The sequence below is a fragment of the Bos grunniens genome, chromosome 20 (assembly GCF_055505025.1).
Source record: "Bos grunniens cultivar Pamir isolate PY7600 chromosome 20, Bosgru_T2T1.0, whole genome shotgun sequence".
Lineage (NCBI taxonomy): Eukaryota > Metazoa > Chordata > Mammalia > Artiodactyla > Bovidae > Bos > Bos grunniens.
Genome location: NC_141184.1, coordinates 73,802,954 through 73,828,504, shown reverse-complemented (window position 1 = coordinate 73,828,504; position 25,551 = coordinate 73,802,954). Strand labels below are relative to the sequence as shown.

General features: G+C 56.5%; 7 pseudogenes; all 7 read left to right on the top strand.

Annotated features, from left to right (window-relative positions):
* The first annotated feature begins 1,154 nt into the window (after window positions 1–1,154).
* LOC147350876 (5S ribosomal RNA) lies at window positions 1,155–1,274 on the top strand (annotated as a pseudogene).
* Window positions 1,275–4,699: 3,425 nt separating this feature from the next.
* LOC147350875 (5S ribosomal RNA) lies at window positions 4,700–4,819 on the top strand (annotated as a pseudogene).
* Window positions 4,820–8,246: 3,427 nt separating this feature from the next.
* LOC147350874 (5S ribosomal RNA) lies at window positions 8,247–8,366 on the top strand (annotated as a pseudogene).
* A 3,447-nt stretch (window positions 8,367–11,813) lies between these two features.
* LOC147350873 (5S ribosomal RNA) lies at window positions 11,814–11,933 on the top strand (annotated as a pseudogene).
* A 3,425-nt stretch (window positions 11,934–15,358) lies between these two features.
* Window positions 15,359–15,478, top strand: LOC147350872 (5S ribosomal RNA; annotated as a pseudogene).
* A 3,445-nt stretch (window positions 15,479–18,923) lies between these two features.
* Window positions 18,924–19,043, top strand: LOC147350871 (5S ribosomal RNA; annotated as a pseudogene).
* A 3,443-nt stretch (window positions 19,044–22,486) lies between these two features.
* On the top strand, window positions 22,487–22,606 carry LOC147350870 (5S ribosomal RNA; annotated as a pseudogene).
* The last annotated feature ends 2,945 nt before the right edge of the window (window positions 22,607–25,551 follow it).

Here is a 25,551-nt window from a genome sequence, read left to right as displayed (position 1 = left end):
ATTCTTTGTATTTTGCCTAGGGAATTAGCAATGTCCTGGTTCAGATGGCAAGGCATCCGCGCGCAGGAGACTGGGGTTTGATCCCTGGGTCGGGAAGATCCCGCCGGAGAAGGAAATGGCAACCCACTCCCAGTATCCTCGCCTGGGAAATGCCACGGACAGAAGAGCCTGATGGGCCGCAGTCCATGGGTTGTATTAAAGTTGGGCTCAACCCAGCAACTACGAACACAAGTATTTCCAAAGACCACACTCAAGTGTGTGTGTGTGTGTGTGTGTGTGTATCTCCTCTTGCCGTCTTGGAGTCTGTCTCGGAATCTTCATGTATTTCTGCCTCTGTATCTCCTGACAGCCAGCCGCCGGCCCGTTCGTCTGGCCCCGGCCTCTCCCAGGCGCTCTGGCTCTGGCTGAGGAGCTTGCGCAGGCCAGCTGTCTCCCTTGGCGTGGGTGCGTGCGAGTGTCTGTGTGTCTGTCTGTGTGCCTGCCTGTGGCTCGTCTGCTCTCTCAGGAAGGTCGAGGGCTTGGCGTGGGGGCAAAGGGGGGGCCTCGGTAGTGCGAAGGGGAGGGGCTGAGGCGCTCCAGTCGACCGCGCCTCCCTGGCTTCTGGTGGGTTTGGGCACCGGACAGGTGCCGGGCAAGTTGGGCGCTCAAGTTTCGCTGCGTCTAGGCCCGCAGGAGGTTCAGAGGCCCCTGGGCCGCGGGGGTTGGGAGGCGGCGGGCGCCGAAGACCGACACCTCCGGGGCCGCGCGGGCCTGAGCAGCGAATGGGATCGGGGGGAGGCCCGGCTCAGCGAGCGCGGCCGGGTCTGGAGTGGCCGCGGGTGGGAGGGCGCCGAGACCTCCGCACCCCTCAGCCCAGCCCCCAGGCCCTGCGCGCACGCACGCACGCACGCCCTCCCGGTCAATGGGGGGTCCTGGAAGCCCCTCGGGCCCCCGGGCCCGGCCAGGTGCTTGCTGGTCTGGTGTTGGCGGTGTTCGGGGGGTGGGGGCGGGGGGGGCGGGCCGGCGTCAGCAGGCTGGAGTCCGGTCGCGGGTCGTGCGGCTCAAGTACAGCATGCCCCGCGACGAGAGGTGCGGCCCGTTGGCCCGACCTGCAGGGCAGAGCGAAAGGGAGGCGAAGCGCAAGGCTCTTAGGGCGCCCCGAGCCAACCGCCACCGTCTCAGGCCGTATCAGCCCGAAGGCGCCGGATCTCGTCTGATCTCGGAAGCTAAGCAGGGTCGGGCCTGGTTAGTATCTTGGATGGGAGACCACCTGGGAATCCCGGGTGCTCGAGGCTTTTTGCCTACCAGAAGAGGTCCTTTAGCCCCCGCCGCGCGTCCCGATTCTTGGATCCCCCCCGCAGCCCCAGCCCCTCCCGGGCCGCGGGGAGCGGGTGGCCGGGGCCCCGACTCCCGCTGCAGACCTGGGTTGCCTCCGCGCGGCCCGCGAGCCCCTCCGCATTCGCATTCGGCTTCCAGGACACCCGACGACCGGCAGTCCCGTCTCCACCTGGGGCTCCTTTGGCTTGCCTCAGGCAATCCCGGGGCTTGCACCGACTCCAGCCAGAGCCCCGGCCCCCGCCCCACCCCCTGCCTCGAGGCCATCGCGCATGCGCATGTGCGCGCGCACGCACAGATAGATGTGCCCAAACGGGGCATCTATCTTGTTCACTTATACCGTGGGTGGATCTATGCCTGGGAGTCGGACTGCTGGACCATAGGCTACTTCCACTTTTAGTTCCTTCGGGAACCTCCATATTCTTTTCCATACCGGCTCTACCCACGCCCATTCCTACTCACCGTGGAGGAGAGTTCCCTTTGCTCCACATCTTCTCCAGCATCGGTTATTGACAGACATCGCAGTGAGGCCCAGTCGGACTCATGTGAAGTGGTCCCTCCTTGGAGTTTGGAGTTGAGCCTCTCCAATCATTAGTGACGTGGAGCAAGATGACCTTTTGGAAATGCAGATGCAATGCTGTCACCTCCCTGCTCCAACGGCTCTCGTATTTTCCCAGCATATTGAAGATACGACCACTTCCCTTCAGGCTTGCTCCTCACGTTCTTCTCTGATGTCTTTTGCCTGGAATGCCCTCTGCACTCTTTGGCTTCCATCCCATAGGGCATTTTTCGTTTCTGGAATGTCCTAAGTGTCCCTGGTCACATAGCCTTCCAAGATGCTATTTTCCCTGCCTGAAATTCTTCCTGCATCTCAACCCTGGTTTACCTAGGTTCAACCTATGGACCTCAACGAAATGGTGCCTCTGGAAAGCCTTCCCTGACACCCAGGTTTTGTGGTGAGGGAAGAGGCCCCTCTATAGGTTCTCAAAGGATCTGCCTGTGATGTATCATTAGAGTCGTCTCAGTGAAAGCAGGAACTCTGTGTCTTCTTCTCTCCGCCTTCTATTCCCTGAAACTTATTACATGCCTCCTAGCTCATCGTAGGTGCTCAGTATTTACTTAGTGTGTGAAAGACAGAAAAGCTCTTGGAAGCCTCAAGGGGTCACTTGGCTCGGCACTTTTGATCTCTTTGTATATTTGGCGATTCAATTCTTTCCTTTCCTGGGTTGATGGGTACACTATATTCGAGGCACAATCTAAGGCATGAAGACATATCCATACATAGAGGGTCTTGCTTTCAAGGAACTCGTACAGCAGATTTCTACAAGTTAGGGCTTTTCAAATGCTCTAGAAGCATGTGAACGTTCAGTAGGCTCCATTTTCATTTCAAAGAAAGATCGTTTGACTTCCATAGCAAAGGTGGAGACCTTCCAACGTTGAGTCCAATACGTATACCTTGACCATTTCAGGCAAGTCTTGTGGTTCCTTCTGGAGGTGTGTGGCTCTTGCAGAAATGTGAAGATCTTCCATCGTCCTCAGACTTTGGTGTCATTTGCAATCATCCAGAAAGCTTCCAGGTCTAGGTTCCAGACCACCAGCACACACAGTCAGTAGCCAACGGAGTGGATTCCAGGAATACGCATTGTTCACCGGCATTACCGTTGATATTGTTGCTGCACACTCAATGCAGTGGGCAGGGCCTGGATTGTCCACTGGGTCTCATGTGGAGTGGAAAGAAGGGCTCCCCCCCTCCCCCCCCCACACACACACCACCCACCCCCACTGTTGACAGCCTTGTGACGAGAAACGGTCCCCGAAACAAGAATCAGACAAACCAGAGAAGCCCAGATGATAGTCCTTGAGATGAAGGAACTAAGCAGCTGGTTGCGATGGCACCAAGGGGAAAGGTTGCTCTTTGTGTCTGCCCCTCTACTCCTTTCTTCCTGGACGCCTTAGGGTTTTGTCATGGAGATTTGAAATAAAGTGCACAAAAGTCATATGTGTTGAATCAAGATTTTGCATTTAACCATCTCTCAAAAAGGAAGAGAGCTTCACCTGCACGTGTTTCTTTCAAAACCGTCAATTGCTTTTCAATTCTGGGGTTTCTCTCTTGCCTTGTTCAGTTAGCCTTAACAGTAAAAATCCACGAAAACTACATAAAGATTCAAAGATACCAACAAAGGACAGCTTCTGTTTTTGAAATCATCTTTGCATTTAGTAGAACACGAGCTCTATTCTTTGTATTTTGCCTAGGGAATTAGCAATGTCCTGGTTCAGATGGCAAGGCATCCGCGCGCAGGAGACTGGGGTTTGATCCCTGGGTCGGGAAGATCCCGCCGGAGAAGGAAATGGCAACCCACTCCCAGTATCCTCGCCTGGGAAATGCCACGGACAGAGGAGCCTGATGGGCCGCAGTCCATGGGTTGTATTAAAGTTGGGCTCAACCCAGCAACTACGAACACAAGTATTTCCAAAGACCACACTCAAGTGTGTGTGTGTGTGTGTGTGTGTATCTCCTCTTGCCGTCTTGGAGTCTGTCTCGGAATCTTCATGTATTTCTGCCTCTGTATCTCCTGACAGCCAGCCGCCGGCCCGTTCGTCTGGCCCCGGCCTCTCCCAGGCGCTCTGGCTCTGGCTGAGGAGCTTGCGCAGGCCAGCTGTCTCCCTTGGCGTGGGTGCGTGCGAGTGTCTGTGTGTCTGTCTGTGTGCCTGCCTGTGGCTCGTCTGCTCTCTCAGGAAGGTCGAGGGCTTGGCGTGGGGGCAAAGGGGGGGCCTCGGTAGTGCGAAGGGGAGGGGCTGAGGCGCTCCAGTCGACCGCGCCTCCCTGGCTTCTGGTGGGTTTGGGCACCGGACAGGTGCCGGGCAAGTTGGGCGCTCAAGTTTCGCTGCGTCTAGGCCCGCAGGAGGTTCAGAGGCCCCTGGGCCGCGGGGGTTGGGAGGCGGCGGGCGCCGAAGACCGACACCTCCGGGGCCGCGCGGGCCTGAGCAGCGAATGGGATCGGGGGGAGGCCCGGCTCAGCGAGCGCGGCCGGGTCTGGAGTGGCCGCGGGTGGGAGGGCGCCGAGACCTCCGCACCCCTCAGCCCAGCCCCCAGGCCCTGCGCGCACGCACGCACGCACGCCCTCCCGGTCAATGGGGGGTCCTGGAAGCCCCTCGGGCCCCCGGGCCCGGCCAGGCGCTTGCTGGTCTGGTGTTGGCGGTGTTCGGGGGGTGGGGGCGGGGGGGGCGGGCCGGCGTCAGCAGGCTGGAGTCCGGTCGCGGGTCGTGCGGCTCAAGTACAGCATGCCCCGCGACGAGAGGTGCGGCCCGTTGGCCCGACCTGCAGGGCAGAGCGAAAGGGAGGCGAAGCGCAAGGCTCTTAGGGCGCCCCGAGCCAACCGCCACCGTCTCAGGCCGTATCAGCCCGAAGGCGCCGGATCTCGTCTGATCTCGGAAGCTAAGCAGGGTCGGGCCTGGTTAGTATCTTGGATGGGAGACCACCTGGGAATCCCGGGTGCTCGAGGCTTTTTGCCTACCAGAAGAGGTCCTTTAGCCCCCGCCGCGCGTCCCGATTCTTGGATCCCCCCCGCAGCCCCAGCCCCTCCCGGGCCACGGGGAGCGGGTGGCCGGGGCCCCGACTCCCGCTGCAGACCTGGGTTGCCTCCGCGCGGCCCGCGAGCCCCTCCGCATTCGCATTCGGCTTCCAGGACACCCGACGACCGGCAGTCCCGTCTCCACCTGGGGCTCCTTTGGCTTGCCTCAGGCAATCCCGGGGCTTGCACCGACTCCAGCCAGAGCCCCGGCCCCCGCCCCACCCCCTGCCTCGAGGCCATCGCGCATGCGCATGTGCGCGCGCACGCACAGATAGATGTGCCCAAACGGGGCATCTATCTTGTTCACTTATACCGTGGGTGGATCTATGCCTGGGAGTCGGACTGCTGGACCATAGGCTACTTCCACTTTTAGTTCCTTCGGGAACCTCCATATTCTTTTCCATACCGGCTCTACCCACGCCCATTCCTACTCACCGTGGAGGAGAGTTCCCTTTGCTCCACATCTTCTCCAGCATCGGTTATTGACAGACATCGCAGTGAGGCCCAGTCGGACTCATGTGAAGTGGTCCCTCCTTGGAGTTTGGAGTTGAGCCTCTCCAATCATTAGTGACGTGGAGCAAGATGACCTTTTGGAAATGCAGATGCAATGCTGTCACCTCCCTGCTCCAACGGCTCTCGTATTTTCCCAGCATATTGAAGATACGACCACTTCCCTTCAGGCTTGCTCCTCACGTTCTTCTCTGATGTCTTTTGCCTGGAATGCCCTCTGCACTCTTTGGCTTCCATCCCATAGGGCATTTTTCGTTTCTGGAATGTCCTAAGTGTCCCTGGTCACATAGCCTTCCAAGATGCTATTTTCCCTGCCTGAAATTCTTCCTGCATCTCAACCCTGGTTTACCTAGGTTCAACCTATGGACCTCAACGAAATGGTGCCTCTGGAAAGCCTTCCCTGACACCCAGGTTTTGTGGTGAGGGAAGAGGCCCCTCTATAGGTTCTCAAAGGATCTGCCTGTGATGTATCATTAGAGTCGTCTCAGTGAAAGCAGGAACTCTGTGTCTTCTTCTCTCCGCCTTCTATTCCCTGAAACTTATTACATGCCTCCTAGCTCATCGTAGGTGCTCAGTATTTACTTAGTGTGTGAAAGACAGAAAAGCTCTTGGAAGCCTCAAGGGGTCACTTGGCTCGGCACTTTTGATCTCTTTGTATATTTGGCGATTCAATTCTTTCCTTTCCTGGGTTGATGGGTACACTATATTCGAGGCACAATCTAAGGCATGAAGACATATCCATACATAGAGGGTCTTGCTTTCAAGGAACTCGTACAGCAGATTTCTACAAGTTAGGGCTTTTCAAATGCTCTAGAAGCATGTGAACGTTCAGTAGGCTCCATTTTCATTTCAAAGAAAGATCGTTTGACTTCCATAGCAAAGGTGGAGACCTTCCAACGTTGAGTCCAATACGTATACCTTGACCATTTCAGGCAAGTCTTGTGGTTCCTTCTGGAGGTGTGTGGCTCTTGCAGAAATGTGAAGATCTTCCATCGTCCTCAGAATTTGGTGTCATTTGCAATCATCCAGAAAGCTTCCAGGTCTAGGTTCCAGACCACCAGCACACACAGTCAGTAGCCAACGGAGTGGATTCCAGGAATACGCATTGTTCACCGGCATTACCGTTGATATTGTTGCTGCACACTCAATGCAGTGGGCAGGGCCTGGATTGTCCACTGGGTCTCATGTGGAATGGAAAGAAGGGCTCCCCCCCTCCCCCCCCCCCACACACACACCACCCACCCCCACTGTTGACAGCCTTGTGACGAGAAACGGTCCCCGAAACAAGAATCAGACAAACCAGAGAAGCCCAGATGATAGTCCTTGAGATGAAGGAACTAAGCAGCTGGTTGCGATGGCACCAAGGGGAAAGGTTGCTCTTTGTGTCTGCCCCTCTACTCCTTTCTTCCTGGACGCCTTAGGGTTTTGTCATGGAGATTTGAAATAAAGTGCACAAAAGTCATATGTGTTGAATCAAGATTTTGCATTTAACCATCTCTCAAAAAGGAAGAGAGCTTCACCTGCACATGTTTCTTTCAAAACCGTCAATTGCTTTTCAATTCTGGGGTTTCTCTCTTGCCTTGTTCAGTTAGCCTTAACAGTAAAAATCCACGAAAACTACATAAAGATTCAAAGATACCAACAAAGGACAGCTTCTGTTTTTGAAATCATCTTTCCATTTAGTAGAACACGAGCTCTATTCTTTGTATTTTGCCTAGGGAATTAGCAATGTCCTGGTTCAGATGGCAAGGCATCCGCGCGCAGGAGACTGGGGTTTGATCCCTGGGTCGGGAAGATCCCGCCGGAGAAGGAAATGGCAACCCACTCCCAGTATCCTCGCCTGGGAAATGCCACGGACAGAGGAGCCTGATGGGCCGCAGTCCATGGGTTGTATTAAAGTTGGGCTCAACCCAGCAACTACGAACACAAGTATTTCCAAAGACCACACTCAAGTGTGTGTGTGTGTGTGTGTGTGTATCTCCTCTTGCCGTCTTGGAGTCTGTCTCGGAATCTTCATGTATTTCTGCCTCTGTATCTCCTGACAGCCAGCCGCCGGCCCGTTCGTCTGGCCCCGGCCTCTCCCAGGCGCTCTGGCTCTGGCTGAGGAGCTTGCGCAGGCCAGCTGTCTCCCTTGGCGTGGGTGCGTGCGAGTGTCTGTGTGTCTGTCTGTGTGCCTGCCTGTGGCTCGTCTGCTCTCTCAGGAAGGTCGAGGGCTTGGCGTGGGGGCAAAGGGGGGGCCTCGGTAGTGCGAAGGGGAGGGGCTGAGGCGCTCCAGTCGACCGCGCCTCCCTGGCTTCTGGTGGGTTTGGGCACCGGACAGGTGCCGGGCAAGTTGGGCGCTCAAGTTTCGCTGCGTCTAGGCCCGCAGGAGGTTCAGAGGCCCCTGGGCCGCGGGGGTTGGGAGGCGGCGGGCGCCGAAGACCGACACCTCCGGGGCCGCGCGGGCCTGAGCAGCGAATGGGATCGGGGGGAGGCCCGGCTCAGCGAGCGCGGCCGGGTCTGGAGTGGCCGCGGGTGGGAGGGCGCCGAGACCTCCGCACCCCTCAGCCCAGCCCCCAGGCCCTGCGCGCACGCACGCACGCACGCCCTCCCGGTCAATGGGGGGTCCTGGAAGCCCCTCGGGCCCCCGGGCCCGGCCAGGTGCTTGCCGGTCTGGTGTTGGCGGTGTTCGGGGGGTGGGGGCGGGGGGGGCGGGCCGGCGTCAGCAGGCTGGAGTCCGGTCGCGGGTCGTGCGGCTCAAGTACAGCATGCCCCGCGACGAGAGGTGCGGCCCGTTGGCCCGACCTGCAGGGCAGAGCGAAAGGGAGGCGAAGCGCAAGGCTCTTAGGGCGCCCCGAGCCAACCGCCACCGTCTCAGGCCGTATCAGCCTGAAGGCGCCGGATCTCGTCTGATCTCGGAAGCTAAGCAGGGTCGGGCCTGGTTAGTATCTTGGATGGGAGACCACCTGGGAATCCCGGGTGCTCGAGGCTTTTTGCCTACCAGAAGAGGTCCTTTAGCCCCCGCCGCGCGTCCCGATTCTTGGATCCCCCCCGCAGCCCCAGCCCCTCCCGGGCCGCGGGGAGCGGCTGGCCGGGGCCCCGACTCCCGCTGCAGACCTGGGTTGCCTCCGCGCGGCCCGCGAGCCCCTCCGCATTCGCATTCGGCTTCCAGGACACCCGACGACCGGCAGTCCCGTCTCCACCTGGGGCTCCTTTGGCTTGCCTCAGGCAATCCCGGGGCTTGCACCGACTCCAGCCAGAGCCCCGGCCCCCGCCCCACCCCCTGCCTCGAGGCCATCGCGCATGCGCATGTGCGCGCGCACGCACAGATAGATGTGCCCAAACGGGGCATCTAACTTGTTCACTTATACCGTGGGTGGATCTATGCCTGGGAGTCGGACTGCTGGACCATAGGCTACTTCCACTTTTAGTTCCTTCGGGAACCTCCATATTCTTTTCCATACCGGCTCTACCCACGCCCATTCCTACTCACCGTGGAGGAGAGTTCCCTTTGCTCCACATCTTCTCCAGCATCGGTTATTGACAGACATCGCAGTGAGGCCCAGTCGGACTCATGTGAAGTGGTCCCTCCTTGGAGTTTGGAGTTGAGCCTCTCCAATCATTAGTGACGTGGAGCAAGATGACCTTTTGGAAATGCAGATGCAATGCTGTCACCTCCCTGCTCCAACGGCTCTCGTATTTTCCCAGCATATTGAAGATACGACCACTTCCCTTCAGGCTTGCTCCTCACGTTCTTCTCTGATGTCTTTTGCCTGGAATGCCCTCTGCACTCTTTGGCTTCCATCCCATAGGGCATTTTTCGTTTCTGGAATGTCCTAAGTGTCCCTGGTCACATAGCCTTCCAAGATGCTATTTTCCCTGCCTGAAATTCTTCCTGCATCTCAACCCTGGTTTACCTAGGTTCAACCTATGGACCTCAACGAAATGGTGCCTCTGGAAAGCCTTCCCTGACACCCAGGTTTTGTGGTGAGGGAAGAGGCCCCTCTATAGGTTCTCAAAGGATCTGCCTGTGATGTATCATTAGAGTCGTCTCAGTGAAAGCAGGAACTCTGTGTCTTCTTCTCTCCGCCTTCTATTCCCTGAAACTTATTACATGCCTCCTAGCTCATCGTAGGTGCTCAGTATTTACTTAGTGTGTGAAAGACAGAAAAGCTCTTGGAAGCCTCAAGGGGTCACTTGGCTCGGCACTTTTGATCTCTTTGTATATTTGGCGATTCAATTCTTTCCTTTCCTGGGTTGATGGGTACACTATATTCGAGGCACAATCTAAGGCATGAAGACATATCCATACATAGAGGGTCTTGCTTTCAAGGAACTCGTACAGCAGATTTCTACAAGTTAGGGCTTTTCAAATGCTCTAGAAGCATGTGAACGTTCAGTAGGCTCCATTTTCATTTCAAAGAAAGATCGTTTGACTTCCATAGCAAAGGTGGAGACCTTCCAACGTTGAGTCCAATACGTATACCTTGACCATTTCAGGCAAGTCTTGTGGTTCCTTCTGGAGGTGTGTGGCTCTTGCAGAAATGTGAAGATCTTCCATCGTCCTCAGACTTTGGTGTCATTTGCAATCATCCAGAAAGCTTCCAGGTCTAGGTTCCAGACCACCAGCACACACAGTCTGTAGCCAACGGAGTGGATTCCAGGAATACGCCTTGTTCACCGGCATTACCGTTGATATTGTTGCTGCACACTCAATGCAGTGGGCAGGGCCTGGATTGTCCACTGGGTCTCATGTGGAGTGGAAAGAAGGGCTCCCCCCCTCCCCCCCCCACACACACACCACCCACCCCCACTGTTGACAGCCTTGTGACGAGAAACGGTCCCCGAAACAAGAATCAGACAAACCAGAGAAGCCCAGATGATAGTCCTTGAGATGAAGGAACTAAGCAGCTGGTTGCGATGGCACCAAGGGGAAAGGTTGCTCTTTGTGTCTGCCCCTCTACTCCTTTCTTCCTGGACGCCTTAGGGTTTTGTCATGGAGATTTGAAATAAAGTGCACAAAAGTCATATGTGTTGAATCAAGATTTTGCATTTAACCATCTCTCAAAAAGGAAGAGAGCTTCACCTGCACATGTTTCTTTCAAAACCGTCAATTGCTTTTCAATTCTGGGGTTTCTCTCTTGCCTTGTTCAGTTAGCCTTAACAGTAAAAATCCACGAAAACTACATAAAGATTCAAAGATACCAACAAAGGACAGCTTCTGTTTTTGAAATCATCTTTCCATTTAGTAGAACACGAGCTCTATTCTTTGTATTTTGCCTAGGGAATTAGCAATGTCCTGGTTCAGATGGCAAGGCATCCGCGCGCAGGAGACTGGGGTTTGATCCCTGGGTCGGGAAGATCCCGCCGGAGAAGGAAATGGCAACCCACTCCCAGTATCCTCGCCTGGGAAATGCCACGGACAGAGGAGCCTGATGGGCCGCAGTCCATGGGTTGTATTAAAGTTGGGCTCAACCCAGCAACTACGAACACAAGTATTTCCAAAGACCACACTCAAGTGTGTGTGTGTGTGTGTGTGTGTGTGTGTGTGTGTGTGTGTGTGTATCTCCTCTTGCCGTCTTGGAGTCTGTCTCGGAATCTTCATGTATTTCTGCCTCTGTATCTCCTGACAGCCAGCCGCCGGCCCGTTCGTCTGGCCCCGGCCTCTCCCAGGCGCTCTGGCTCTGGCTGAGGAGCTTGCGCAGGCCAGCTGTCTCCCTTGGCGTGGGTGCGTGCGAGTGTCTGTGTGTCTGTCTGTGTGCCTGCCTGTGGCTCGTCTGCTCTCTCAGGAAGGTCGAGGGCTTGGCGTGGGGGCAAAGGGGGGGCCTCGGTAGTGCGAAGGGGAGGGGCTGAGGCGCTCCAGTCGACCGCGCCTCCCTGGCTTCTGGTGGGTTTGGGCACCGGACAGGTGCCGGGCAAGTTGGGCGCTCAAGTTTCGCTGCGTCTAGGCCCGCAGGAGGTTCAGAGGCCCCTGGGCCGCGGGGGTTGGGAGGCGGCGGGCGCCGAAGACCGACACCTCCGGGGCCGCGCGGGCCTGAGCAGCGAATGGGATCGGGGGGAGGCCCGGCTCAGCGAGCGCGGCCGGGTCTGGAGTGGCCGCGGGTGGGAGGGCGCCGAGACCTCCGCACCCCTCAGCCCAGCCCCCAGGCCCTGCGCGCACGCACGCACGCACGCCCTCCCGGTCAATGGGGGGTCCTGGAAGCCCCTCGGGCCCCCGGGCCCGGCCAGGTGCTTGCTGGTCTGGTGTTGGCGGTGTTCGGGGGGTGGGGGCGGGGGGGGCGGGCCGGCGTCAGCAGGCTGGAGTCCGGTCGCGGGTCGTGCGGCTCAAGTACAGCATGCCCCGCGACGAGAGGTGCGGCCCGTTGGCCCGACCTGCAGGGCAGAGCGAAAGGGAGGCGAAGCGCAAGGCTCTTAGGGCGCCCCGAGCCAACCGCCACCGTCTCAGGCCGTATCAGCCTGAAGGCGCCGGATCTCGTCTGATCTCGGAAGCTAAGCAGGGTCGGGCCTGGTTAGTATCTTGGATGGGAGACCACCTGGGAATCCCGGGTGCTCGAGGCTTTTTGCCTACCAGAAGAGGTCCTTTAGCCCCCGCCGCGCGTCCCGATTCTTGGATCCCCCCCGCAGCCCCAGCCCCTCCCGGGCCGCGGGGAGCGGGTGGCCGGGGCCCCGACTCCCGCTGCAGACCTGGGTTGCCTCCGCGCGGCCCGCGAGCCCCTCCGCATTCGCATTCGGCTTCCAGGACACCCGACGACCGGCAGTCCCGTCTCCACCTGGGGCTCCTTTGGCTTGCCTCAGGCAATCCCGGGGCTTGCACCGACTCCAGCCAGAGCCCCGGCCCCCGCCCCACCCCCTGCCTCGAGGCGATCGCGCATGCGCATGTGCGCGCGCACGCACAGATAGATGTGCCCAAACGGGGCATCTATCTTGTTCACTTATACCGTGGGTGGATCTATGCCTGGGAGTCGGACTGCTGGACCATAGGCTACTTCCACTTTTAGTTCCTTCGGGAACCTCCATATTCTTTTCCATACCGGCTCTACCCACGCCCATTCCTACTCACCGTGGAGGAGAGTTCCCTTTGCTCCACATCTTCTCCAGCATCGGTTATTGACAGACATCGCAGTGAGGCCCAGTCGGACTCATGTGAAGTGGTCCCTCCTTGGAGTTTGGAGTTGAGCCTCTCCAATCATTAGTGACGTGGAGCAAGATGACCTTTTGGAAATGCAGATGCAATGCTGTCACCTCCCTGCTCCAACGGCTCTCGTATTTTCCCAGCATATTGAAGATACGACCACTTCCCTTCAGGCTTGCTCCTCACGTTCTTCTCTGATGTCTTTTGCCTGGAATGCCCTCTGCACTCTTTGGCTTCCATCCCATAGGGCATTTTTCGTTTCTGGAATGTCCTAAGTGTCCCTGGTCACATAGCCTTCCAAGATGCTATTTTCCCTGCCTGAAATTCTTCCTGCATCTCAACCCTGGTTTACCTAGGTTCAACCTATGGACCTCAACGAAATGGTGCCTCTGGAAAGCCTTCCCTGACACCCAGGTTTTGTGGTGAGGGAAGAGGCCCCTCTATAGGTTCTCAAAGGATCTGCCTGTGATGTATCATTAGAGTCGTCTCAGTGAAAGCAGGAACTCTGTGTCTTCTTCTCTCCGCCTTCTATTCCCTGAAACTTATTACATGCCTCCTAGCTCATCGTAGGTGCTCAGTATTTACTTAGTGTGTGAAAGACAGAAAAGCTCTTGGAAGCCTCAAGGGGTCACTTGGCTCGGCACTTTTGATCTCTTTGTATATTTGGCGATTCAATTCTTTCCTTTCCTGGGTTGATGGGTACACTATATTCGAGGCACAATCTAAGGCATGAAGACATATCCATACATAGAGGGTCTTGCTTTCAAGGAACTCGTACAGCAGATTTCTACAAGTTAGGGCTTTTCAAATGCTCTAGAAGCATGTGAACGTTCAGTAGGCTCCATTTTCATTTCAAAGAAAGATCGTTTGACTTCCATAGCAAAGGTGGAGACCTTCCAACGTTGAGTCCAATACTTATACCCTGACCATTTCAGGCAAGTCTTGTGGTTCCTTCTGGAGGTGTGTGGCTCTTGCAGAAATGTGAAGATCTTCCATCGTCCTCAGACTTTGGTGTCATTTGCAATCATCCAGAAAGCTTCCAGGTCTAGGTTCCAGACCACCAGCACACAGTCAGTAGCCAACGGAGTGGATTCCAGGAATACGCATTGTTCACCGGCATTACCGTTGATATTGTTGCTGCACACTCAATGCAGTGGGCAGGGCCTGGATTGTCCACTGGGTCTCATGTGGAGTGGAAAGAAGGGCTCCCCCCCTCCCCCCCCCCAACACACACACCACCCACCCCCACTGTTGACAGCCTTGTGACGAGAAACGGTCCCCGAAACAAGAATCAGACAAACCAGAGAAGCCCAGATGATAGTCCTTGAGATGAAGGAACTAAGCAGCTGGTTGCGATGGCACCAAGGGGAAAGGTTGCTCTTTGTGTCTGCCCCTCTACTCCTTTCTTCCTGGACGCCTTAGGGTTTTGTCATGGAGATTTGAAATAAAGTGCACAAAAGTCATATGTGTTGAATCAAGATTTTGCATTTAACCATCTCTCAAAAAGGAAGAGAGCTTCACCTGCACATGTTTCTTTCAAAACCGTCAATTGCTTTTCAATTCTGGGGTTTCTCTCTTGCCTTGTTCAGTTAGCCTTAACAGTAAAAATCCATGAAAACTACATAAAGATTCAAAGATACCAACAAAGGACAGCTTCTGTTTTTGAAATCATCTTTCCATTTAGTAGAACACGAGCTCTATTCTTTGTATTTTGCCTAGGGAATTAGCAATGTCCTGGTTCAGATGGCAAGGCATCCGCGCGCAGGAGACTGGGGTTTGATCCCTGGGTCGGGAAGATCCCGCCGGAGAAGGAAATGGCAACCCACTCCCAGTATCCTCGCCTGGGAAATGCCACGGACAGAGGAGCCTGATGGGCCGCAGTCCATGGGTTGTATTAAAGTTGGGCTCAACCCAGCAACTACGAACACAAGTATTTCCAAAGACCACACTCAAGTGTGTGTGTGTGTGTGTGTGTGTATCTCCTCTTGCCGTCTTGGAGTCTGTCTCGGAATCTTCATGTATTTCTGCCTCTGTATCTCCTGACAGCCAGCCGCCGGCCCGTTCGTCTGGCCCCGGCCTCTCCCAGGCGCTCTGGCTCTGGCTGAGGAGCTTGCGCAGGCCAGCTGTCTCCCTTGGCGTGGGTGCGTGCGAGTGTCTGTGTGTCTGTCTGTGTGCCTGCCTGTGGCTCGTCTGCTCTCTCAGGAAGGTCGAGGGCTTGGCGTGGGGGCAAAGGGGGGGCCTCGGTAGTGCGAAGGGGAGGGGCTGAGGCGCTCCGGTCGACCGCGCCTCCCTGGCTTCTGGTGGGTTTGGGCACCGGACAGGTGCCGGGCAAGTTGGGCGCTCAAGTTTCGCTGCGTCTAGGCCCGCAGGAGGTTCAGAGGCCCCTGGGCCGCGGGGGTTGGGAGGCGGCGGGCGCCGAAGACCGACACCTCCGGGGCCGCGCGGGCCTGAGCAGCGAATGGGATCGGGGGGAGGCCCGGCTCAGCGAGCGCGGCCGGGTCTGGAGTGGCCGCGGGTGGGAGGGCGCCGAGACCTCCGCACCCCTCAGCCCAGCCCCCAGGCCCTGCGCGCACGCACGCACGCACGCCCTCCCGGTCAATGGGGGGTCCTGGAAGCCCCTCGGGCCCCCGGGCCCGGCCAGGCGCTTGCTGGTCTGGTGTTGGCGGTGTTCGGGGGGTGGGGGCGGGGGGGGCGGGCCGGCGTCAGCAGGCTGGAGTCCGGTCGCGGGTCGTGCGGCTCAAGTACAGCATGCCCCGCGACGAGAGGTGCGGCCCGTTGGCCCGACCTGCAGGGCAGAGCGAAAGGGAGGCGAAGCGCAAGGCTCTTAGGGCGCCCCGAGCCAACCGCCACCGTCTCAGGCCGTATCAGCCCGAAGGCGCCGGATCTCGTCTGATCTCGGAAGCTAAGCAGGGTCGGGCCTGGTTAGTATCTTGGATGGGAGACCACCTGGGAATCCCGGGTGCTCGAGGCTTTTTGCCTACCAGAAGAGGTCCTTTAGCCCCCGCCGCGCGTCCCGATTCTTGGATCCCCCCCGCAGCCCCAGCCCCTCCCGGGCCGCGGGGAGCGGGTGGCCGGGGCCCCGACTCCCGCTGCAGACCTGGGTTGCCTCCGCGCGGCCCGCGAGCCCCTCCGCATTCGCATTCGGCTTCCAGGACACCCGACGACCGGCAGTCCCGTCTCCACCTGGGGCTCCTTTGGCTTGCCTCAGGCAATCCCGGGGCTTGCACCGACTCCAGCCAGAGCCCCGGCCCCCGCCCCACCCCCTGCCTCGAGGCCATCGCGCATGCGCATGTGCGCGCGCACGCACAGATAGATGTGCCCAAACGGGGCATCTAACTTGTTCACTTATACCGTGGGTGGATCTATGCCTGGGAGTCGGACTGCTGGACCATAGGCTACTTCCACTTTTAGTTCCTTCGGGAACCTCCATATTCTTTTCCATACCGGCTCTACCCACGCCCATTCCTACTCACCGTGGAGGAGAGTTCCCTTTGCTCCACATCTTCTCCAGCATCGGTTATTGACAGACATCGCAGTGAGGCCCAGTCGGACTCATGTGAAGTGGTCCCTCCTTGGAGTTTGGAGTTGAGCCTCTCCAATCATTAGTGACGTGGAGCAAGATGACCTTTTGGAAATGCAGATGCAATGCTGTCACCTCCCTGCTCCAACGGCTCTCGTATTTTCCCAGCATATTGAAGATACGACCACTTCCCTTCAGGCTTGCTCCTCACGTTCTTCTCTGATGTCTTTTGCCTGGAATGCCCTCTGCACTCTTTGGCTTCCATCCCATAGGGCATTTTTCGTTTCTGGAATGTCCTAAGTGTCCCTGGTCACATAGCCTTCCAAGATGCTATTTTCCCTGCCTGAAATTCTTCCTGCATCTCAACCCTGGTTTACCTAGGTTCAACCTATGGACCTCAACGAAATGGTGCCTCTGGAAAGCCTTCCCTGACACCCAGGTTTTGTGGTGAGGGAAGAGGCCCCTCTATAGGTTCTCAAAGGATCTGCCTGTGATGTATCATTAGAGTCGTCTCAGTGAAAGCAGGAACTCTGTGTCTTCTTCTCTCCGCCTTCTATTCCCTGAAACTTATTACATGCCTCCTAGCTCATCGTAGGTGCTCAGTATTTACTTAGTGTGTGAAAGACAGAAAAGCTCTTGGAAGCCTCAAGGGGTCACTTGGCTCGGCACTTTTGATCTCTTTGTATATTTGGCGATTCAATTCTTTCCTTTCCTGGGTTGATGGGTACACTATATTCGAGGCACAATCTAAGGCATGAAGACATATCCATACATAGAGGGTCTTGCTTTCAAGGAACTCGTACAGCAGATTTCTACAAGTTAGGGCTTTTCAAATGCTCTAGAAGCATGTGAACGTTCAGTAGGCTCCATTTTCATTTCAAAGAAAGATCGTTTGACTTCCATAGCAAAGGTGGAGACCTTCCAACGTTGAGTCCAATACGTATACCTTGACCATTTCAGGCAAGTCTTGTGGTTCCTTCTGGAGGTGTGTGGCTCTTGCAGAAATGTGAAGATCTTCCATCGTCCTCAGACTTTGGTGTCATTTGCAATCATCCAGAAAGCTTCCAGGTCTAGGTTCCAGACCACCAGCACACACAGTCTGTAGCCAACGGAGTGGATTCCAGGAATACGCCTTGTTCACCGGCATTACCGTTGATATTGTTGCTGCACACTCAATGCAGTGGGCAGGGCCTGGATTGTCCACTGGGTCTCATGTGGAGTGGAAAGAAGGGCTCCCCCCCTCCCCCCCCCACACACACACCACCCACCCCCACTGTTGACAGCCTTGTGACGAGAAACGGTCCCCGAAACAAGAATCAGACAAACCAGAGAAGCCCAGATGATAGTCCTTGAGATGAAGGAACTAAGCAGCTGGTTGCGATGGCACCAAGGGGAAAGGTTGCTCTTTGTGTCTGCCCCTCTACTCCTTTCTTCCTGGACGCCTTAGGGTTTTGTCATGGAGATTTGAAATAAAGTGCACAAAAGTCATATGTGTTGAATCAAGATTTTGCATTTAACCATCTCTCAAAAAGGAAGAGAGCTTCACCTGCACATGTTTCTTTCAAAACCGTCAATTGCTTTTCAATTCTGGGGTTTCTCTCTTGCCTTGTTCAGTTAGCCTTAACAGTAAAAATCCACGAAAACTACATAAAGATTCAAAGATACCAACAAAGGACAGCTTCTGTTTTTGAAATCATCTTTCCATTTAGTAGAACACGAGCTCTATTCTTTGTATTTTGCCTAGGGAATTAGCAATGTCCTGGTTCAGATGGCAAGGCATCCGCGCGCAGGAGACTGGGGTTTGATCCCTGGGTCGGGAAGATCCCGCCGGAGAAGGAAATGGCAACCCACTCCCAGTATCCTCGCCTGGGAAATGCCACGGACAGAGGAGCCTGATGGGCCGCAGTCCATGGGTTGTATTAAAGTTGGGCTCAACCCAGCAACTACGAACACAAGTATTTCCAAAGACCACACTCAAGTGTGTGTGTGTGTGTGTGTGTGTGTGTGTGTGTGTGTGTGTGTATCTCCTCTTGCCGTCTTGGAGTCTGTCTCGGAATCTTCATGTATTTCTGCCTCTGTATCTCCTGACAGCCAGCCGCCGGCCCGTTCGTCTGGCCCCGGCCTCTCCCAGGCGCTCTGGCTCTGGCTGAGGAGCTTGCGCAGGCCAGCTGTCTCCCTTGGCGTGGGTGCGTGCGAGTGTCTGTGTGTCTGTCTGTGTGCCTGCCTGTGGCTCGTCTGCTCTCTCAGGAAGGTCGAGGGCTTGGCGTGGGGGCAAAGGGGGGGCCTCGGTAGTGCGAAGGGGAGGGGCTGAGGCGCTCCAGTCGACCGCGCCTCCCTGGCTTCTGGTGGGTTTGGGCACCGGACAGGTGCCGGGCAAGTTGGGCGCTCAAGTTTCGCTGCGTCTAGGCCCGCAGGAGGTTCAGAGGCCCCTGGGCCGCGGGGGTTGGGAGGCGGCGGGCGCCGAAGACCGACACCTCCGGGGCCGCGCGGGCCTGAGCAGCGAATGGGATCGGGGGGAGGCCCGGCTCAGCGAGCGCGGCCGGGTCTGGAGTGGCCGCGGGTGGGAGGGCGCCGAGACCTCCGCACCCCTCAGCCCAGCCCCCAGGCCCTGCGCGCACGCACGCACGCACGCCCTCCCGGTCAATGGGGGGTCCTGGAAGCCCCTCGGGCCCCCGGGCCCGGCCAGGCGCTTGCTGGTCTGGTGTTGGCGGTGTTCGGGGGGTGGGGGCGGGGGGGGCGGGCCGGCGTCAGCAGGCTGGAGTCCGGTCGCGGGTCGTGCGGCTCAAGTACAGCATGCCCCGCGACGAGAGGTGCGGCCCGTTGGCCCGACCTGCAGGGCAGAGCGAAAGGGAGGCGAAGCGCAAGGCTCTTAGGGCGCCCCGAGCCAACCGCCACCGTCTCAGGCCGTATCAGCCTGAAGGCGCCGGATCTCGTCTGATCTCGGAAGCTAAGCAGGGTCGGGCCTGGTTAGTATCTTGGATGGGAGACCACCTGGGAATCCCGGGTGCTCGAGGCTTTTTGCCTACCAGAAGAGGTCCTTTAGCCCCCGCCGCGCGTCCCGATTCTTGGATCCCCCCCGCAGCCCCAGCCCCTCCCGGGCCGCGGGGAGCGGCTGGCCGGGGCCCCGACTCCCGCTGCAGACCTGGGTTGCCTCCGCGCGGCCCGCGAGCCCCTCCGCATTCGCATTCGGCTTCCAGGACACCCGACGACCGGCAGTCCCGTCTCCACCTGGGGCTCCTTTGGCTTGCCTCAGGCAATCCCGGGGCTTGCACCGACTCCAGCCAGAGCCCCGGCCCCCGCCCCACCCCCTGCCTCGAGGCCATCGCGCATGCGCATGTGCGCGCGCACGCACAGATAGATGTGCCCAAACGGGGCATCTAACTTGTTCACTTATACCGTGGGTGGATCTATGCCTGGGAGTCGGACTGCTGGACCATAGGCTACTTCCACTTTTAGTTCCTTCGGGAACCTCCATATTCTTTTCCATACCGGCTCTACCCACGCCCATTCCTACTCACCGTGGAGGAGAGTTCCCTTTGCTCCACATCTTCTCCAGCATCGGTTATTGACAGACATCGCAGTGAGGCCCAGTCGGACTCATGTGAAGTGGTCCCTCCTTGGAGTTTGGAGTTGAGCCTCTCCAATCATTAGTGACGTGGAGCAAGATGACCTTTTGGAAATGCAGATGCAATGCTGTCACCTCCCTGCTCCAACGGCTCTCGTATTTTCCCAGCATATTGAAGATACGACCACTTCCCTTCAGGCTTGCTCCTCACGTTCTTCTCTGATGTCTTTTGCCTGGAATGCCCTCTGCACTCTTTGGCTTCCATCCCATAGGGCATTTTTCGTTTCTGGAATGTCCTAAGTGTCCCTGGTCACATAGCCTTCCAAGATGCTATTTTCCCTGCCTGAAATTCTTCCTGCATCTCAACCCTGGTTTACCTAGGTTCAACCTATGGACCTCAACGAAATGGTGCCTCTGGAAAGCCTTCCCTGACACCCAGGTTTTGTGGTGAGGGAAGAGGCCCCTCTATAGGTTCTCAAAGGATCTGCCTGTGATGTATCATTAGAGTCGTCTCAGTGAAAGCAGGAACTCTGTGTCTTCTTCTCTCCGCCTTCTATTCCCTGAAACTTATTACATGCCTCCTAGCTCATCGTAGGTGCTCAGTATTTACTTAGTGTGTGAAAGACAGAAAAGCTCTTGGAAGCCTCAAGGGGTCACTTGGCTCGGCACTTTTGATCTCTTTGTATATTTGGCGATTCAATTCTTTCCTTTCCTGGGTTGATGGGTACACTATATTCGAGGCACAACCTAAGGCATGAAGACATATCCATACATAGAGGGTCTTGCTTTCAAGGAACTCGTACAGCAGATTTCTACAAGTTAGGGCTTTTCAAATGCTCTAGAAGCATGTGAACGTTCAGTAGGCTCCATTTTCATTTCAAAGAAAGATCGTTTGACTTCCATAGCAAAGGTGGAGACCTTCCAACGTTGAGTCCAATACTTATACCTTGACCATTTCAGGCAAGTCTTGTGGTTCCTTCTGGAGGTGTGTGGCTCTTGCAGAAATGTGAAGATCTTCCATCGTCCTCAGACTTTGGTGTCATTTGCAATCATCCAGAAAGCTTCCAGGTCTAGGTTCCAGACCACCAGCACACACAGTCAGTAGCCAACGGAGTGGATTCCAGGAATACGCATTGTTCACCGGCATTACCGTTGATATTGTTGCTGCACACTCAATGCAGTGGGCAGGGCCTGGATTGTCCACTGGGTCTCATGTGGAGTGGAAAGAAGGGCTCCCCCCCTCCCCCCCACACACACACACCACCCACCCCCACTGTTGACAGCCTTGTGACGAGAAACGGTCCCCGAAACAAGAATCAGACAAACCAGAGAAGCCCAGATGATAGTCCTTGAGATGAAGGAACTAAGCAGCTGGTTGCGATGGCACCAAGGGGAAAGGTTGCTCTTTGTGTCTGCCCCTCTACTCCTTTCTTCCTGGACGCCTTAGGGTTTTGTCATGGAGATTTGAAATAAAGTGCACAAAAGTCATATGTGTTGAATCAAGATTTTGCATTTAACCATCTCTCAAAAAGGAAGAGAGCTTCACCTGCACATGTTTCTTTCAAAACCGTCAATTGCTTTTCAATTCTGGGGTTTCTCTCTTGCCTTGTTCAGTTAGCCTTAACAGTAAAAATCCACGAAAACTACATAAAGATTCAAAGATACCAACAAAGGACAGCTTCTGTTTTTGAAATCATCTTTCCATTTAGTAGAACACGAGCTCTATTCTTTGTATTTTGCCTAGGGAATTAGCAATGTCCTGGTTCAGATGGCAAGGCATCCGCGCGCAGGAGACTGGGGTTTGATCCCTGGGTCGGGAAGATCCCGCCGGAGAAGGAAATGGCAACCCACTCCCAGTATCCTCGCCTGGGAAATGCCACGGACAGAGGAGCCTGATGGGCCGCAGTCCATGGGTTGTATTAAAGTTGGGCTCAACCCAGCAACTACGAACACAAGTATTTCCAAAGACCACACTCAAGTGTGTGTGTGTGTGTGTGTGTGTGTGTGTGTGTGTGTGTGTGTGTATCTCCTCTTGCCGTCTTGGAGTCTGTCTCGGAATCTTCATGTATTTCTGCCTCTGTATCTCCTGACAGCCAGCCGCCGGCCCGTTCGTCTGGCCCCGGCCTCTCCCAGGCGCTCTGGCTCTGGCTGAGGAGCTTGCGCAGGCCAGCTGTCTCCCTTGGCGTGGGTGCGTGCGAGTGTCTGTGTGTCTGTCTGTGTGCCTGCCTGTGGCTCGTCTGCTCTCTCAGGAAGGTCGAGGGCTTGGCGTGGGGGCAAAGGGGGGGCCTCGGTAGTGCGAAGGGGAGGGGCTGAGGCGCTCCGGTCGACCGCGCCTCCCTGGCTTCTGGTGGGTTTGGGCACCGGACAGGTGCCGGGCAAGTTGGGCGCTCAAGTTTCGCTGCGTCTAGGCCCGCAGGAGGTTCAGAGGCCCCTGGGTCGCGGGGGTTGGGAGGCGGCGGGCGCCGAAGACCGACACCTCCGGGGCCGCGCGGGCCTGAGCAGCGAATGGGATCGGGGGGAGGCCCGGCTCAGCGAGCGCGGCCGGGTCTGGAGTGGCCGCGGGTGGGAGGGCGCCGAGACCTCCGCACCCCTCAGCCCAGCCCCCAGGCCCTGCGCGCACGCATGCACGCACGCCCTCCCGGTCAATGGGGGGTCCTGGAAGCCCCTCGGGCCCCCGGGCCCGGCCCGGCGCTTGCTGGTCTGGTGTTGGCGGTGTTCGGGGGGTGGGGGGGGGGCGGGCTGGCGTCAGCAGGCTGGAGTACGGTCGCGGGTCGTGCGGCTCAAGTACAGCATGCCCCGCGACGAGAGGTGCGGCCCGTTGGCCCGACCTGCAGGGCAGAGCGAAAGGGAGGCGAAGCGCAAGGCTCTTAGGGCGCCCCGAGCCAACCGCCACCGTCTCAGGCCGTATCAGCCTGAAGGCGCCGGATCTCGTCTGATCTCGGAAGCTAAGCAGGGTCGGGCCTGGTTAGTATCTTGGATGGGAGACCACCTGGGAATCCCGGGTGCTCGAGGCTTTTTGCCTACCAGAAGAGGTCCTTTAGCCCCCGCCGCGCGTCCCGATTCTTGGATCCCCCCCGCAGCCCCAGCCCCTCCCGGGCCGCGGGGAGCGGCTGGCCGGGGCCCCGACTCCCGCTGCAGACCTGGGTTGCCTCCGCGCGGCCCGCGAGCCCCTCCGCATTCGCATTCGGCTTCCAGGACACCCGACGACCGGCAGTCCCGTCTCCACCTGGGGCTCCTTTGGCTTGCCTCAGGCAATCCCGGGGCTTGCACCGACTCCAGCCAGAGCCCCGGCCCCCGCCCCACCCCCTGCCTCGAGGCCATCGCGCATGCGCATGTGCGCGCGCACGCACAGATAGATGTGCCCAAACGGGGCATCTAACTTGTTCACTTATACCGTGGGTGGATCTATGCCTGGGAGTCGGACTGCTGGACCATAGGCTACTTCCACTTTTAGTTCCTTCGGGAACCTCCATATTCTTTTCCATACCGGCTCTACCCACGCCCATTCCTACTCACCGTGGAGGAGAGTTCCCTTTGCTCCACATCTTCTCCAGCATCGGTTATTGACAGACATCGCAGTGAGGCCCAGTCGGACTCATGTGAAGTGGTCCCTCCTTGGAGTTTGGAGTTGAGCCTCTCCAATCATTAGTGACGTGGAGCAAGATGACCTTTTGGAAATGCAGATGCAATGCTGTCACCTCCCTGCTCCAACGGCTCTCGTATTTTCCCAGCATATTGAAGATACGACCACTTCCCTTCAGGCTTGCTCCTCACGTTCTTCTCTGATGTCTTTTGCCTGGAATGCCCTCTGCACTCTTTGGCTTCCATCCCATAGGGCATTTTTCGTTTCTGGAATGTCCTAAGTGTCCCTGGTCACATAGCCTTCCAAGATGCTATTTTCCCTGCCTGAAATTCTTCCTGCATCTCAACCCTGGTTTACCTAGGTTCAACCTATGGACCTCAACGAAATGGTGCCTCTGGAAAGCCTTCCCTGACACCCAGGTTTTGTGGTGAGGGAAGAGGCCCCTCTATAGGTTCTCAAAGGATCTGCCTGTGATGTATCATTAGAGTCGTCTCAGTGAAAGCAGGAACTCTGTGTCTTCTTCTCTCCGCCTTCTATTCCCTGAAACTTATTACATGCCTCCTAGCTCATCGTAGGTGCTCAGTATTTACTTAGTGTGTGAAAGACAGAAAAGCTCTTGGAAGCCTCAAGGGGTCACTTGGCTCGGCACTTTTGATCTCTTTGTATATTTGGCGATTCAATTCTTTCCTTTCCTGGGTTGATGGGTACACTATATTCGAGGCACAATCTAAGGCATGAAGACATATCCATACATAGAGGGTCTTGCTTTCAAGGAACTCGTACAGCAGATTTCTACAAGTTAGGGCTTTTCAAATGCTCTAGAAGCATGTGAACGTTCAGTAGGCTCCATTTTCATTTCAAAGAAAGATCGTTTGACTTCCATAGCAAAGGTGGAGACCTTCCAACGTTGAGTCCAATACTTATACCTTGACCATTTCAGGCAAGTCTTGTGGTTCCTTCTGGAGGTGTGTGGCTCTTGCAGAAATGTGAAGATCTTCCATCGTCCTCAGACTTTGGTGTCATTTGCAATCATCCAGAAAGCTTCCAGGTCTAGGTTCCAGACCACCAGCACACACAGTCAGTAGCCAACGGAGTGGATTCCAGGAATACGCCTTGTTCACCGGCATTACCGTTGATATTGTTGCTGCACACTCAATGCAGTGGGCAGGGCCTGGATTGTCCACTGGGTCTCATGTGGAGTGGAAAGAAGGGCTCCCCCCCTCCCCCCCACACACACACACCACCCACCCCCACTGTTGACAGCCTTGTGACGAGAAACGGTCCCCGAAACAAGAATCAGACAAACCAGAGAAGCCCAGATGATAGTCCTTGAGATGAAGGAACTAAGCAGCTGGTTGCGATGGCACCAAGGGGAAAGGTTGCTCTTTGTGTCTGCCCCTCTACTCCTTTCTTCCTGGACGCCTTAGGGTTTTGTCATGGAGATTTGAAATAAAGTGCACAAAAGTCATATGTGTTGAATCAAGATTTTGCATTTAACCATCTCTCAAAAAGGAAGAGAGCTTCACCTGCACATGTTTCTTTCAAAACCGTCAATTGCTTTTCAATTCTGGGGTTTCTCTCTTGCCTTGTTCAGTTAGCCTTAACAGTAAAAATCCACGAAAACTACATAAAGATTCAAAGATACCAACAAAGGACAGCTTCTCTTTTTGAAATCATCTTTCCATTTAGTAGAACACGAGCTCTATTCTTTGTATTTTGCCTAGGGAATTAGCAATGTCCTGGTTCAGATGGCAAGGCATCCGCGCGCAGGAGACTGGGGTTTGATCCCTGGGTCGGGAAGATCCCGCCGGAGAAGGAAATGGCAACCCACTCCCAGTATCCTCGCCTGGGAAATGCCACGGACAGAGGAGCCTGATGGGCCGCAGTCCATGGGTTGTATTAAAGTTGGGCTCAACCCAGCAACTACGAACACAAGTATTTCCAAAGACCACACTCAAGTGTGTGTGTGTGTGTGTGTGTGTATCTCCTCTTGCCGTCTTGGAGTCTGTCTCGGAATCTTCATGTATTTCTGCCTCTGTATCTCCTGACAGCCAGCCGCCGGCCCGTTCGTCTGGCCCCGGCCTCTCCCAGGCGCTCTGGCTCTGGCTGAGGAGCTTGCGCAGGCCAGCTGTCTCCCTTGGCGTGGGTGCGTGCGAGTGTCTGTGTGTCTGTCTGTGTGCCTGCCTGTGGCTCGTCTGCTCTCTCAGGAAGGTCGAGGGCTTGGCGTGGGGGCAAAGGGGGGGCCTCGGTAGTGCGAAGGGGAGGGGCTGAGGCGCTCCAGTCGACCGCGCCTCCCTGGCTTCTGGTGGGTTTGGGCACCGGACAGGTGCCGGGCAAGTTGGGCGCTCAAGTTTCGCTGCGTCTAGGCCCGCAGGA